This window comes from Alexandromys fortis, unplaced genomic scaffold (genome assembly GCF_014885135.2).
Source record: "Alexandromys fortis isolate MF-2015 unplaced genomic scaffold, M_Fortis_MF-2015_v1.1 scaffold_88, whole genome shotgun sequence".
Lineage (NCBI taxonomy): Eukaryota > Metazoa > Chordata > Mammalia > Rodentia > Cricetidae > Alexandromys > Alexandromys fortis.
In genome coordinates this window covers 2,718,765-2,734,907 of record NW_026067961.1, presented here as the reverse complement: position 1 = coordinate 2,734,907, position 16,143 = coordinate 2,718,765, and the positions used below count along the sequence as shown (strand labels likewise).

At 52.7% G+C, this 16,143-nt stretch overlaps 1 protein-coding gene across 5 annotated transcripts in view; it reads right to left on the bottom strand.

Annotated features, from left to right (window-relative positions):
• Positions 1 to 16,143, bottom strand: part of Kcnab2 (potassium voltage-gated channel subfamily A regulatory beta subunit 2) — an 88,057-nt gene that overhangs the window by 56,992 nt on the left and 14,922 nt on the right. For 2 of the 5 annotated variants that reach the window (XM_050153270.1, XM_050153274.1), the window contains exon 1: positions 5,312 to 5,460. The exons of the other annotated variants lie outside the window; for them this stretch is intronic. The gene's annotated coding sequence lies outside the window, so the exon portion shown is untranslated. Of the gene's footprint in view, positions 1 to 5,311; positions 5,461 to 16,143 lie in introns of those variants that run through there. 5 annotated transcript variants of the gene reach the window in all.

Below are 16,143 nucleotides of genomic sequence, written 5' to 3'. Positions count from 1 at the left end.
TGAAGCAGGACATCTAGTGTCTTGTTCTGTCACTTTCCACTGTGTCTGTGTGTGTGTGTGTGTGTGTGTGTGTGGTGTGTTCCTGTGGAGGCTGAAGCAGGACATCTAGTGTCTTGTTCTGTCACTTTCCACTGTGTCTGTGTGTGTGTGTGTGTGTGTGTGTGTGTGTGTGTGTGTGGTGTGTTCCTGTGGAGGCTGAAGCAGAACACCTGGTATTTTGTTCTGCCACTTAACCTTGAGACAGGGTTTCTCGATAAGTCGGGAGCTTGCTGTGTTACCTAGAGTGTCTGGTCATCAAGCTCTTGGGGTCTACCTATCCCCACTCCAGTGTTGCGGTTACAGGCACTGGCAGGCATGCCTGGCTGTTTACGTAGGAAATTAAACTCAGATCCTAGTGGGTCATAGTAGTTCTCTGCCCACTGAGCTGTCTTCACAGGCCTCAGCTTAGTTCTTCACACAGTCCGCTCACTGAACTTGAACCTCACTAATTGCCTAGACTGGCTAGTCAGTAAGTCTCCCAGCGGTGGGATTCTATTTTATGATTCCCTCTGTGTGTGCGTGTGTGTTGCTGGGGTGGAATCTTGGGCCGTGTGAATACTTCGTAAATGCTCTACCACTGAGCTACACCTGTGGCCCGACCCTGGGAAGTTTTTTTTTTCTTTTGCCCAGCGTTCCAGTTGCTTGTCTTGCTGACCACCCCTGAGTTTTCTGATTTGTCTGACGTTGCTTAACTGCCAAATCTTCGTGGCAGACTTCCTCTTTCTCACCCATCCCAGCAGGAAGCAGTCGCTCTGCCCACTGTCGGCAAAGCTGGCTGCAGGCAGCATTCACCGCGGCTCATTCTCCCTCCATCACCAGTCAGGAGCCGCGGGAGAGTAACCGAGGATCTGGATCCTCTGCAGCTTCTCAGGAGGGACCTTTCTCAAGAAAGGCCAACTATGCTGCCATCTGTATTCTGAGTGCAGGGCAGAAGCTGTGTTCAAATGAAGGAAAATGTGAAAATGGATGCCGGGGCCTCAGTGGTCTCACTGAATGTCTGTGGTTCATTACTCTGGGTCCTGGGGCAAGCTTGGGATTGGCTGGAGGACGTGGGTTTGGCAGTTTTTTGGGCAAGTTGGATCTACAGCATGTGTGTGATGCAATGGAGGGCATAAAGGTCCCTGGGTCACAGTTGACCAAGGGGAGGGACTTTGGCTCAGTGTCTCAGTTTCCTTGTATATAGAATAGGGCCTGGGCTACAGGACCTCAAACTCCCTACTTAAACTTATGATAAATGATCACATTATGCTGGGGGTTAGTGTAGATGACAAAGAACTGTTGAGGGGTCCTGCTCTGACCCCTCAGTCTCAGGGAGATTAAAGACAGTATCTATGGCCACTGAAAGTTGGCCAGGGCTACTTGTGTAGACAGAAATACAGGGGAGCGAATGGCCATCTTAAGGCAAGAAGCCACGGGAGAAGCCATATCTGGGTAGAGTTGAGGTCAGAGAGACAAAGGTATAACAAATTCTTCCTGGTTACCCCGATGCCCTGGCTGGCTGGACTGGCACTTGAGGAGGCACAGGAGGAAGGGAAAGGCTGAGTCATCAGTGGCAGGTGTCCCTTATCCTTCCCTCTAGCGCAGGCTGACTTGCTGAGGCTAAGGAGGGGAGCAGGGTGACAACATCCTAATTCTAGCCATGGCTGAAGGGGACTTGTCTTTGAACCCTTGCTGTTGCCACGGGGTACTGCCTGGCACACACGTGCCCCGAGACACCTTGGTACGTATGTCAGGGCACTCGGCCTCGAGGGGGTCACTGGACACGCACTGCCATGGTCGGCCACCAGGACCCCAGCACAGCAGGAGCATGTGGCTTTGGGTCGGACACCCAACCTCCCACTGTCAGTGGAACGAGAGGATAAATGGGACCATGCACCTGGGGAGGTTTGTGTGTCGTGAGTCTCACAGGACCTAGACCAGCCTGTGCTTAGTGCAGGGAGAGCTCTGGCCCATGGCCTGGTGTGCTTCTTGGAGAGCTGCCAGCCGCAGCTCCTTCCTGGATATGGCTGCCTTCATTGCACGGCCGCTGAACCTGCTCAGGTCACATGCACCCCCTGGCAAGGGCTTGAGTTCTGGAAGGTCACCCCTTTCTGCCCTCAGCCTGGCCACACTGCCTCGCTTCCCTAGTTTGACGGCTTTCTCTCTTTTCTTTTCTTTTTTCTTTTCTCTTTCTTTCTTTCTTTTCTTTTTTTTTTTGATAACAGGGTTTATCTATGTAGCCAGGGCTGTCCTGGAACTAACTCTGTAGATCAGGCTGGCCTTGAACTCACAGAAACCCACCTGCCTCTGCCTCCCAAGTGCTGGGATTAAAGGTGTATGCTGCCATGCCCAGCTGAGGCTAGTCTTTGTAAGCACAGCTGGGCATGCTCAGAGAGAACCACACTGCTCACTTGATGGACTACATGGGACTTGGGTCCTCTGTGGCTTCATCCAGATTCTGAATTTCTTCTGAGAATTCCAAGGCTGCCCCCTGAGCCCTTTGGAATACTGACATTCTATGCTACCTGTAGTCACATGACAAAGACCCCCTGGTGCTTGGGCCACATGGGGAAGAGGCAACTGTAAGGTATGGATAGCAGGAAGGAACACAGGAGACTGCTTTGACAGCTGTCCCCGCAACATCTCCCTCCACTGTGACCTCTGTCCTCGTGGCCCCCGGAGGCCAGTGTAGTGCCCACGCCATTAAAGCAGAGCCTCACACGTAACCCAGAGACCAAACAGCCCTACACGGCAAGGTGGTACTCAATGCACGTGGCCGGAAGGGGCAGAGGGGAGGAGGCTGGCGCCAGCTCAGTGTGTGTCAGCCTGGGCCTTTCAGAAAGCCTTGCTGGGAGTGGCGCCTCAGCTTCTGTGCCCCGAGCTGACAGAATGCTGCCTATCTTGACGTCAGTGTTGGGAATTGCCCAGCCGAGCCTGGAAGGGCCTCCCTTGAGGCCGGGTGCTGGTTTCTGGGTGCTGACGAGGCGCCTCTTGAACAGACAGGAAGAGGTGTAACTGCTGGAGACCACACACCACGCTTGAGTGACACACCCTTCCTCCCTGCTGAGAAGTCAGGGGCTCCTCTCTCCCCCCCCAAAGTCGGGTCCGTCTGGATGTCAGCTACGCCCACGGAAAACAGGCAGAAGGGCCTAGAAGCTGTAAGGGTGCCCAGGCTGGGGGTCTGGAGCGGACACAGCCCAGCTCCCCACCAGCACCATCTGGACCATGCACACACAGCCCAATGCTGCGGTCTCGGCCAGGACCTTGTGTGTGGCAGTCAGAGGGTGGTATCAACTGATGTCTTCCTCAACCATTCTCCATCTTAGTTTTTGAGGCGGGGTCTCTCCCTGAACCTGGAGCTCACCGTGGATCTAGCTAAACTGGCTTGTTTCCACCTCCCAGTGCTGGGGTTACAAGAACACACAGACATGCTCAACTCCTGACATGGGATCTGAACTCGGGTTCTCAGGCTTGCATAGTAAGCCCCTTTACCCACTGAGCCATCTGCCTTCGCAAAGAAACCTCGGCACCCCGGAGACCTTGGAGGATGGACAGCAAAGCGCAGGGGAGGACGGTACAGAAACCTGACAATCTGACACGAGGCAGCATGGATGTCACGTGCTTCAGACCGCAGCAGAAGCATCCGTTCCTGACCACAGAGATGAGGTGGAGATCACTGAATGAAGTGTTAGATACACCTCTCACGGAGGCCTCTGCAGCATCCTTTAGAAAGAGCACGATCTGAAACCTTCAGCTAACCCTCCTCCATGTCACGCTCAAATGCCCATTTTCCCCACACAGAAACAAACCAGCCCCACAAAGACAATTTACAATTAAGCAATTGTTACAATTAAAAAAAAGACTACAGCCAACATGACCCCACTGTGTTCAGCACGACCCCACTGTGTTCAGCACGACCCCACCGTGTTCAACACGACTCCACCGTGTTCAACATGACCTCACTGTGTTCCACATGACTTCACCGTATTTAACATGGTGTTTGCACTCTTCTCCCTGGATGGCAGACACCCAACAATTCACACCCATGTAACGCGCATCACCTGACAGCTCACAGCCATGTAACGCGCATCTACAGACTGAGCCTCCTCTGTGCACAGGGACAACGTATGTTTGCTGGATCAGCAGCTGGGGAGAGCTAGTCATATCTCCCTCCCACTCCTAGAAGAGGGGCTCAGTATTCTCAGCCTGGGGGACATGGGCCTGTGGCTGCAGCCTCTATGATATGGACGTCTGGTGAACCTGGGTGAATCTCCAGTCCCCACCATCACCCTAGCATCTTTTTCAGACGCAGGACAAATCCTCTACAGAGATGAGTTTGAGGATTAAGAGGCAGGGGTGGGCTGGGGAGGGTAGATTGGCTCCCTGAGCATAGCTCCCCTCACCCCCCACTTCCGTTCAGTCACACCTTTTAGCAACTACTGTAGGTGCTGTGCAGGGCTCAGAGGAGGAGGACCCAGTGGTACTGAGGGCTCCGAAAGAGCCACAGGATCCTGGCCCAGTGCTCTTGGCTGAGCAGGCAACACACGCCTGTCCCTGTCCATATGTGTGTACCAGGCAGAAGTCTTCCCCTCTCTTCCTTCCTCCCTTCGATGAACGCAACGCAAGGCACCAGGACCTCTTGCAAATACCGGGAAGCTCACCACTTCTTCCTCACCCCCCCCCCCGTGGTCACACCCTGCTGGGAGTGGGGGAGGGGAAGTACAGGATGAGAGAGCCTAGTAGGGGAGGGAGGGAACCTGGGCCCCTGTCAACCCTGACTTTGCCTCTGCCATGGTGACCTCTGCCTTGTCCAGGGCTGTGCTGTGGGAAAGAGTTTGGAACAGGGACTCGTTACACTCCTTGTCAAAGGTAGAAGACCAGGAGAGAGCAGGTGGGCAGGGTTTCCCAGGAGTCACTGGAGGCTGCTCAGCAGCTGGCACTCACACCCGCGTCCATGAAGGAACAGAGGCACCCTGCAGAGCTCTTGATCTCCCTGCCACCCCAGGGATGAAAGCAGAGGCCCATGGGGAGCTGTGTCAGCCAGACCTCCACTGGATGTGCCGCTGTGCCAGGCCAAGTGTCTGAGCCGCGCGAGGTTGGGCCTCGTGTGTGCTCAGTGGCTGTGGCTCCTGTAAGACTGGACAGGAAGCCACACGGGGCCACAAGGAGCCTGGGGAGGTATCTGCCAGTGTCAAACCTAGACGTTCAGCAGCTCCATGGCCTGCTAAGGGAGCCACCACTGTTGTGTACCAGAAAGCCTACCTGAAAAGCACCCCCAAAGCACCCTGGGTACCTGCTGTGGACCGGGACCTGTAGAGGAGACCATGTTCCGCGTGTTGGGTGGAAGGCTGAGTCACTGTCTGCTGAACAGCGTGCCACCAGGGACCACAGGCCCAACGGGAAGTTGGTGCGGCAAGCTCCAGGGCCCCATGTGCAGCCGGGCCACTGCACAGTCAGAGACTAACGAGCCAAGGCCCCCAAGGGACGTCAGGGCGTGGCCTCTGGTGGAAAGGCCCAGCCACCCCTGGTGTGTGGACAGTGCGGTTGCCTCAGGGACAGGAGTGGGGGAAGAGACAGTCATGGCAGGGTAGAAGCATCCTTTGTGGTTCTTCTTCCTGTCCACAGGGCCCCTCCAGAAGGGAAGCCAGACACTCATCACCTGGGAGCCTCTTTCTCAAGGTGGGGAGGGGCCAGCTCCTAGTGAGTCCTGGTGATGTTAAAGACAGCCTCTTACCAGGGCCAGCATTGTAGGAAGCCCTGTTCAGCTGGTGTTCCTCACTTCCTGGAAAGGCTCTGTTAACCACCTCCCCTTCTACAGATGATGCCCTAAGGGTCCTGGAGGCTCAGGCACCTGGCTGGGATCGAACCCAGGCCTGGCTGAGTTTGAGTTGCGTTCCATGGTTTCTGCCTGTCCTAAAACGAACCCGGTGACCTGACAGTTCAGACAAGGGTATCCTGGGAAAGATGGGTTACAGGGGGAGCCTCTAGCTGTGGGAAGGTTTCCTGCTGTCCTACAGCCCCTGACATGCCTGTCAGGATAGCTGCTAAGAGGTGAAACCCATGAAGCTCCACCAGGCTCCCTGCAACCAGGAGAGATTCCAAGCTCTTTGATTGGAGGCAAAGGAAAGAAAGAAAGGAAGAAGGAGAGAAAGGAAGGAAGGAAGAAAGAAAAGAAAAGAAAGAAAGAAAGAAAGAAAGAAATAGCTGGGAACATGCCACCTCCCGCTATGCTGGTCACTTGCACAGGACTAAATCACCAGCCACAGGCCTAGCCCACTCCTCATATACAGCTCCCAGAAGGGAGGTGGTCCTCGTCTTCCCCGTGAGTGCCAGGCTCTGCAGTCTCCAGCTCATGCACCGGAAGAAGGATGCTCCTGAGGCCCCGGAGGGATAAATGGAGAGATCGATGAGGGAAAAGAAAAACATCCAAGTGTTCTGTTATGAAACCAGGGTGTTGGGAGATGAACAAGGGGGAAAAGGAAGAAGAAAAACTAGGAGACACCGTGAGGGAGAGGAAGGAAGGGGAGGGAGGGAGGAAGAAAGGCTCATCCCACTGAACCCAGTCTAGTCCACGGACCTCAGTGCTCGCTGCGCTGTACTTTACAGACTATTAGGGCCCACACACATTAACTAGCACTCAAGGGCACTCAGCAAATTAGGAGAAGCGGGACTGGGCCCCTGTCAGGTTGTCTTCCACATGGCACCTTTCCCTGCCCCCACTTGGGCCTCTGACAGGATGAGTGACCCTTACTCTGTGACACATACACGGGCAGCTGCCCTCTTGTCCCCCGTACGGAGGACATCTACAAAGACGGGCTTTACCCAGGGCTGAAAGAATTCACGGTGGCTAAGACCAGCTCTCAGGAGCAATGGATGAAATTGAGTGTCACAGATACCCAGGTCTCACCTCTGTTCAGCTATGCAGACATACCACAACAGTCTCAGGACTCAACTCCATTCCTGGCCAGGCATGGTGGCACACACCTTTAATCCCAGTTCTCAGGAGGAAGAGGCAGGTGGATCTCTGATCTCTGGGAGTTCACCACCAGCCTGGTCTACAGAGTGAGTTATAGGCCATCCATGGTTATGCAGTGAGACTCTGTTTTAATAAACACGTCGTTCTCAGTTCCTTAGCTGTATGCTGTGTAACTGAGCTGCTCTGGAGCTGCGGACATAGCTCAGTTGGTAGTGTCCTGGCCTAGCGTTCAGGAAGTCCTGGGTTTGATCCCCAGCACTGCATAAACTGGGCATGGTGACACACACCTCTGCAATCCCAGCATTCAGGAGGCAGAGGCAGGATGATCAGGAGTTCAAGGCCAGTTTGAGGTATATAGTGAGTTTGAGACTAGCTTGGGCTGTATGAGACTCTGCTTCAAACAAACAAACAAAAAAGTAACTTTGGACCAGGAAGGCAGGGGGCTGGAGGCAAAGTCAGAAGTACCCAACTTAAAATGCTAACAACAGTAAAAAGAGACCCCACGGAGGGAGGAAATGCCTGCTAGGACACAACTGATAAAGGATCAATGCCCAGACCATGCACAGAGCTCTTAAGGAAGCTGAATAACTTGGCCAGAAAACAGGCAGAGGCCTTGAAGAGACTTCGCTCTGAAGATGCACAGACGGCAACATGGATAAGAGGCTGAGCAATACCCGTACATCGGGAAATGCAAATCAAACCATGAGGACCTACTGCCTCGTGCCCACCAAGGTGGTTGCTGCCAGAAACCAGAGAGAACAGGCAACAGAGACTTGAGGACACAGGAGCCCCTGACTGTTGCTGAGAGGGTGTTCAGCTTCTGTAGAAAACAGCCTGGGGTCCCTGGGAAACATAAAAACACAACTGCCCCCGACCCTGCTAGGGAAGGCTGTGGGGCCTTTCTACAGTAGGGAGAGCCACCAGGGGTTGGGCTGTAAGGATTTTCAGCTTAGCCCCACTTCCTGTTCACTGCTTCCTGAGTGAGGATGTGATGCGACCTGCCAGCTTCCTGCGCTTGTCATCTGGCCTCACGCCCTGTTGTGCCGTCTTCCTGCAGCAGACTGGAAGCCCCTAGACTATGAGCCGAAAGAGGCCCCTTTTACCACTCCCAGCATTGAATCTGGCGCCTTAAAGAAGTGTCTGTACATGCAAGATGATCAATCACAGGACACACCAAATGGGGTCTACCCGGACAGCAGCACACTCTTCCCTTAAGAAGGAAAGAAAATCCTCACTTGCTACCTTGAGGACCCCAAGCCAGCCATTGGTGCGGGAAGTCCTTCTGTCTATGTGTTGGTTTTATTGGTTAATGAAAAAAAGCTGTTTTGGCCAGTGGCTTAGCAGAATAGGGCAAGGTGGGAGTTCCAAGCAGATAGAGGAGGAGAGAGTAGGTGGAGTCAAGGAGAAGCCATGTAGCCCCACTGGAGACAGATGCTGGACAGAACTTTACCCACAGCCACGTGGCAATACACAGATTAATAGTAATGGGTTAATTTAAGATATAGAGTTAGCCAGAAATACGCTTAAGCTATTGGCCAAACAGTATTGCAAATAATATAGTTTCTGAGTGATTATTTCATGATCTGGGCACCCAGGAACAAACAAGCGGCCTCTACCAACAAGCCATGAACAGGTACCGTGAGTTCACAAAGAGGACACAGAGAGAGGATTGGGGTTGTAAGGGCAGATGGGAGGGTGCCCTCTGGTGGTGGAGAGTGGGCTTTGCTACAGTGTGAAGGTACTGAGCACCGCTGAGCTGCCCTTTACAGTGACAAGCTTTATGGCGTGTCTTTTACAATGACAAAATTGAAATCACACTTCTCCTACTCAATGAACACTTATATAATCGCACAACTTGGCAGGTATGTCTTCTGACAGGACAAGCCTAGGACCTTACTTCCCAAGTTACCTCCCAGGTGGGAAGACCTGGGACACAGCCTGCAGCGGAGCCCTGATGTGTGGCTTCTGGAAAGATCTGTTCCTGATGGTAGGGGACATTCTGGTATGGCTGCACACTAGGTCTTGCTGTAACTTCCAGCAGAAGGAGCTGATGTCGGGGTACCCCAGCAGGAGATGTTGGGGTACCCCAGCAGGAGATGTTGGGGTACCCCAGCAGGAGATGTTGGGGTACCCCAGCAGGAGACGTTAGGGTGCCCCAGCAGGAGATTTTGGGGTATCCCAGCTGGGTCAAGCATAGGTGTGACATTCACAGGCTGAGGGTCCCTAAGTTGTGAGCGCTCTGTTGATCTTGGAATCAATCAAAATTCTTTTGCTAAGTAACACCATCCCAGTGGTTCCCCTGTGTTCTAGTTTGGTTTTGGTGATAAACACCATGACCAAAAGCAAGCTGGGGTGGAAAGGGTTGTTTATTTCATCTTTACAACTCCCAAGTCACAGCTGGTCACTGAGGGGAATTAAAGGAGGACTTCAAGCAGAGAAACCACGGAGGAACGCTGCCTCTCGGCACACTCCCTCTGGCTTGCTCAGACCTTCCTTATCCAGCCCAGACCCACCTGCCCAGGGATGGCACCCCCTACAGTAGGGGGCCGGCCACTCCTACATCAGTTAGCAACCAAGAAAACATCCCGTATACATAACCACAGGCCGATATGAGGGAGGCAGTTCCTTAGATGAGGTTTTGTCTTTCCAGGTTTGCCAAGTTGAGAACCAAGACTAGCCACCCCACCCTGAGAGGAGAAATAGCAAATGGTGCAAATCTGATGTAACTTAGAATCCTCTAGAACAGCACAGTGAGATGTTCAGAAGAACCGGCGTCCATGGCATGACTCTCCAAGTGTGGTGCTGGGGTCCATCACAGAGCTCTGGGGGTGCGGGGCCCTAAGCACGGTCCCTGCACTGCTGGCTACCAACATCTCCTGTCCCCCAGGACCCTAAACAGATTACTGCACAGCAGAAATGATGACAAAGGTTCTTTCGTGTATCCATGTCAAATGGTTTTCTCTAAGCATAGACCTGTCAGGCCCACTCCGGTCTCTGGAGACAAAAGGACGAATTGGGTCCCTGCTGCATGATATTCTTTCCTGCATCTGAGGACATCTGGCATGGCTTTCCCTAGCCTGTTCCTGAGAGTAAGCCGTGGGCTTCTGATCCTCCCACACAAGTGTCTGCCGTAGGCTAATCCATTTGGCCCGATGCTATGTAACAAGCGTTGTGGGGGCTGATACGCTGAAGCCTTCCCAAATCTCAAAGGCAGGCCAGATGAGGGTGCCCAATGTCCAAGCTACCTCCTGGTGAACGCAGAGCAAAAATCCAGCTGCTGAGCCTGGGCACTTGCTCCATCAACATTTGCCTGTGTTTTGGAACAACACTCAGGGCACCCCCTTTCTAAAGTGACAATCACCCAGAGCTCAGGGCAGAACTACGTATCTGGTCAGTGAATGGAGGTGGCCTGTGTCTTTGCTCCTGGGTGGGGCTGGCAAACGAGGGCCAGGATAAAACAGGCACCCGACTTTGATATTTCTACATGGTAGGTAGAAAATCTAGAGAGAGGGCATCTTTATGACTCATAGAGTTATGTAAAATTCAAATGTGTGTCTGTAAGTGAAATTTTGGTAACAGCCACACTCGCTTGTCTCAGCTTGGTCTGTTAAGACAAAATACCAGGGATGAGGTGGCTTATACAACGGACATTTTCTTCTCATAGGTCTGGAGGCTACAAGGCCAAGATCAAGGGCTAGCAGACTCAGGTCTCCAGCGAGAGCTCTTCTTGGCCTGATCTCCTTTGCGCTGGGTCATCATGACGCAGAGTGAGTTGCGTCGGCCTCTTATTCTTGTAAAGACATGGACTCAATGTCAGGGTGCTCAATTTCTCAGGGCTCTGTTCATTCTGATCTCCCCCAAAGCCTTGCTCCTTAACATTGTAGGTAGGGCTTCAACATATGGTTTGGAGGGGGGCAAAGACAGTTTCTGTTGTCTATGACTTTCACACGGTGACAGTGATTTGGAGATCCTGGACTAATGGTGAACTGCATCTCAAGAACCCCGTCGTCAACCCATCTGGGGCACCCCATACACGGCTTACAGAATGCGCTGTGAAGTTGCAAATTCACACGCCAACTGCTGCAAGTTAGTGACCTTCTGCCGCCATGGAGACTGTCCTGCCGACAAGCCTAAGGTGTTTTACAATCTGTTGGTAACAGAAAATTATCTGCAGCTCCTTGATCCAGAGGTTAGAACACGGCTTTCTAGAAAGGTGGGGACTGTGGAAATGACTCAGTCAATAAGGTGCCTGCTGTGTAGGTACGAGGACCTGAGTTTGGATCCCTGGCACCCAGGTAACATGCCTGTAATGCATACATAGCCTCATACATATATTCACCACACACACACACACACACACAGATAGAAAGAGAGATAGAGACAGAAAGAGAGACAGGGAGACAAAGGACAGACACAGACACACACACATGAAGGGATGCGCCTCCCCTGCAGACACCATGACTCCCGATCTGCCTCATACACCCCTAATCCCTCATGATTTCAGGCCTCTAGTCCCAGCTACCTGTCCTGGATTCTGGGCTCTCGCACCTGGACCTGTCTGTGGTCACTGAGGACAGATGACGCACAGGTGCATCTCTGCCCTGTCTCCATGCGCCCTTGGTCACTGCGTCCTGCTCCTCCTGTGTACTCGGCTGAATCTTCAGCGTCTGCCAACTTCCCAGCCCTCCTGGGAGCTCCACTGTGTCTTCCCCTTAGATCACAGCCTCTTCTCCTGGGGATTTGATTTGCTAATCCACTTTAAGACCCGGTACTGAAGGGGAACCCGTGGCAGTGGTGCATGATGCCTGTCCCCCATCTAAGACCTCACTCTGGAGTAAAGGCAAGCCACAGAGGGTCCATATGATTCTGGGCTAGCTCTGCTATGGTCTCTTGAAAGGACCCTTCTTCATGGCCCTGCCACCAAGAGGACAATGGGGATATTGCCATTGCCCAAGGTTTGGCCTAGCTCTATCACAGCCCATGGAATCACACGTTGACAGGAGCACATCAGCATACTGCAGGGAAAGGGTCCCCAGAAGTGAGGTCCCTTCCAGCCCCACTCTGTGCCATGCAACCTGCTCTTCACTGAGTTAGGAGGACAGAGCGGGGAGGTGGGCAGGAGGATCTGGGGGACTCTGCCAGGATCCTGGGCATCGATGGGAGGTCCTCTTTGTTCTAGCAAAGTTGAAGTTGTTCCTAAGTGACAGATGAGTGCTGGAGCTGGTGGGATGTGAGGCTGATCATGTGACTGTCCTGTACAAAATGCTCTCTGAATCAGAGACCCCTAATTCCTGCAGACGCCTTTAAAGCCCAGAACCAACCCCGGCATAATAAACACCACACTAAACACCAATAAACACAATGTTAGGTCTCACCAGCACATGGGACCTTCCCTAGGGTGCTGGGCGTAGGGACAAAGCATTTCTAGGGCTGGAGTGGGTGGCTCAGTAAATTGCTTATGACAGAGACATGAGGACTTGAATTTGGATCCCCAACATCAGCATAAAAAGTTGGGCATGGTTCCATGTTCAGCAAGAAGCTCTGTTGAGTTTGAAATTTGAAATTAAGGAAGACACTTAATATTGGCTTGTGGCCTCTACGTGCACAATCATATGTGTGTACATGTATCTTTCCCTCCCCCAGTGAATTAGATGCCCATCTCTGGCAAGAAGAGTGGAAAACCCTGCAGTTTAAGGATTTGCTGCTTGTCAGTTTCTGGGGGCACAAAAGCAACCAGAGACTGTCTGTAAAGGAAAAGACGTGGCTATGCGCCTCTTACCATAACAAGTGGTGGGCTGGATCGGACTGGAATTTGCTGGCTGCTGAGGTACAGTTTTAATCCCAGCATTCAGGAGACAGAGACAGACAGATCTCTGTAAATTCGAGGCCAGCCTGGTCTACATAGCGAGTTCCAGAAAAGCCAGGGCTACATAGTGAAACTCTGTCTTAAAAACCCAACCCCCCCCCCCAAATTCCAGGTAACACCCACTAGGATAAAATTAGGCAGATGCGTAGACCCTCATTGTGTACACTGTGCATGCCGCTCTGGTTACCCTGTAGCTGGGGTCTGTATATATTGGGGTGCTGCCCAGTTCTTCTATGGGGGACACTCTGAGTCTGGAGAGGGAATCCCAGGTCAAAGAGGAAGGGTCCTGGACAGATAACCCTTCCTGCTGCTGTCTGCCTAAGTCTCTGCCCTCACTGCCCAGCTGGGTCACAGGATAAGGACAGCATGGTGGGGTGCCCTCACCTCGGTGCTTGTTTCATTCTCCGGTCAATCCTACTGGATTGCGGTTAATCTCTTCCGGAGTGAACACCGTAGAGCCAGCTTCCCAGCCTCCCTCTGCGACAGTGCGCGTCGGCAGAGGCTCAGAGCCGAGGACAGCTGGCCGTGCGACGCAGGCTGCTGCCGCCTTTGATGCTGCACTATTTTTGGAGACTCTTTTTGCCTCATTTATTTTTGATTTGAGTTGCTCACACAGACTGTGCGTTCTCGTTCCCTCTCTTGCACCAAGTTAAAAGCATGTAGTATTTTTAAACCCTGATTGTGTCACCTCGTGATTAGCAGAGATGAGCCACGCACCCGGACAGGGCTGGCCAAGGAGGGGGCCTCCTGTCTCAGTCCTTGGCGTTGGGTGACCTCACTATTCTGGGCGCTTAGGTAGCCTAGTCCTTAGGAGGATAGGCTGGGTCTGGTGGACCAAGACCTTGCACTGAGAACCATACTGTGAGTGGCTGGGGTTCAGGGACATGCGGGAGATGTCCTCTGAGCACCACAGTGGAAGGGAGGAAATAACAGTCCTGGACCAGATCCCTGTAGGGATGGGTGACATGGGATGATGCTGGTGAGGCCTGGGTAAGGGATTTATGGTTATTTCTGCCATCAGCTCGTTACCATCGTTAGACACTGACGACAACTATGAAAACCGAGGTTGTAAGAGGCAGAGCTAGCTTGCCTCTGCTACTGGGCGAACAGCAGATCTGGAACTCTAGCCTCAAAATTAGAGTTTTAGGCCATCCCCAGCAGGGCATCCTGACTACAAAGGAGCCTGAGTCCTTCTAGGAAGTGAGTCATTTGTCAAGAGATTGGGACTACCCAGCTGTGAGCGGGAAGCTCAGGTCAGGCGGAGATGGAGAGGGTCATATGATGGTGAACTTGGGGTGCTGGGGCCTCAGAGTTGGATGGAGCAATGCAGGGTGTGAGAGAAACAAGAGAGCAGGGTCGGTTCCAGGTGTTTGGAGATCAGGCGTCCCCACGATGCTGGTGGCAGTGTCCAGCCTGAGCACTCCCTAGACAGCTGGGAGCGAGGTGACAGTGTCCATAGTCATGATATTTGCCTCTCTTAGGCCACAGGGCCGTTGTGTGATCCCCTCTGGATGTTTTCCTTGGGGTCCCTCATCAGCTGACACCTGTCCAGAGGGCTCTGTCTGTCATGCAGTCTCACACGGTTTCTGTCAGGCCTGCACCTCAGCCTGTGAACACTGCTCACTTGAGTGTCCACCCCGAGGCTGGAAAACCCAGAATACAACGTGTGTTTCATCTGCTGAGCACACTCAGACTCAGGACAGGACCTGAAACTCAGTGTCCTGCATACCACTGCCCTATGTGTGCAGTGCTGCACTGCCCAATGTGTGCAGTGTGCTGCACTGCCTGATGCACGCAGTGTGCACCTTGTTGTGGACATGCGGCTCTTTGCTACAGATAACACAGAAGTCAGCATGGGGCCCAGGCCCGGTAGAGCTGAGGAAGCAGAGCAGCGGGAGGTCGCGTTCAGCTGCTCCTCCTGGAGAGAGGGCATTTAACAGTGCCTTCTGTCCCTTCTGAGGAGTTCCTCAGCGGAGGGCAGCTGCACAGGGCCCAGCCTTTCAGTTTCTCACTCTACTAGGTCTCCGGCCCCCACCAAGATGCTGCTGGCTCCTAAAACATGCATGGGTGCTAGGATTCTAGTGGCAACCCCACACGTGTGAACACACACACAGACACACACACAGAGGACACACACTCACCACATTCATACCCCTCTACCACTACTTCCATGACCATCTGTGAGGAGGGTAATTTGAAAACGGTTAGGCTTGTGTTAAGGCCCTGAACAGTCTGTAGATGACCCCTCTTTCTGCTGTGAGAACCTGGCCGGTTCTCAGGATCGAGAAAGGGGAGTATCTTTGTTTTAATTAAGATAGAGACCTGTTGATGAGCTTTGCATCCTTGACATCTGGCCAGTGTCTGGAGAGGACGTGCACACTGGACCAGGTGTTTGGACGATTGCCGATGACTGGGCAATGAGCCCCCTTGTTCGTGAGGCTTAAAAACTTGCCTCAGAATGTCTCTAGCTGCTGCTGTTTCTGCCCGGTAGAGACATGCAGTCAGATGAGTGTAAGTCCGTGCCTGTGATACATATTCCCATGTTGTTCCGGTGATGTGTAAGGCCTGTGCCCGTGATGTTTACTGGGATGCGTAGTCCCATGTTGTTCTGACACTGTATACAGAGCACCTAGTGGTAAATTCCTGGATGAAGCCCTCTCTCTTGGGGCTTCCCACTCTATTCCTTTGTTTCAATTAAACTTCCTGGCAGGATAAATCTCTCTCTTTACTAACTAATTTCATGACTCATGGAAGTACTTTCTCATGGATCGAATCAAAAATAAACGTCTGTGCACAGCAGAGTGGCTAAAATGATTTGCCCTTACACCATCTCCACCACTTCTACTATCCCTGCCTCTACGGCCGTCTCTGATACTTCTATTTCCACCTCTACCACCTCTACTCTGACAGTCTTACCAACTCACAACCGTCTCCACCTCCACCACTACATCGCCACTACCTCAACCATCAACACCATCTCTACCACGACATCTCCTCTGCCTCAACCATCAATACCATCTCCACCTCCACCACAGCCATTCTATCTCTTCCACCACCACTACCTCCATTCCTGTCTCTAATGTCTCCACCCTGAACTCCACCATCTCTCTTTACCATCAGCATTTCTATTTCTGCCATTTCTACCTCCACCCCTCCAAGCCAGCTTCCACTCTCCCATACTTCTGCTTTCAGTGGTCTGCTCTTGGACTCCTCCCCACAAGTGTCCCCAGGACAATTCTGCTTCTCTAGTCTTCAGTTCTTCCCCACCCCTTTACTCTATGTT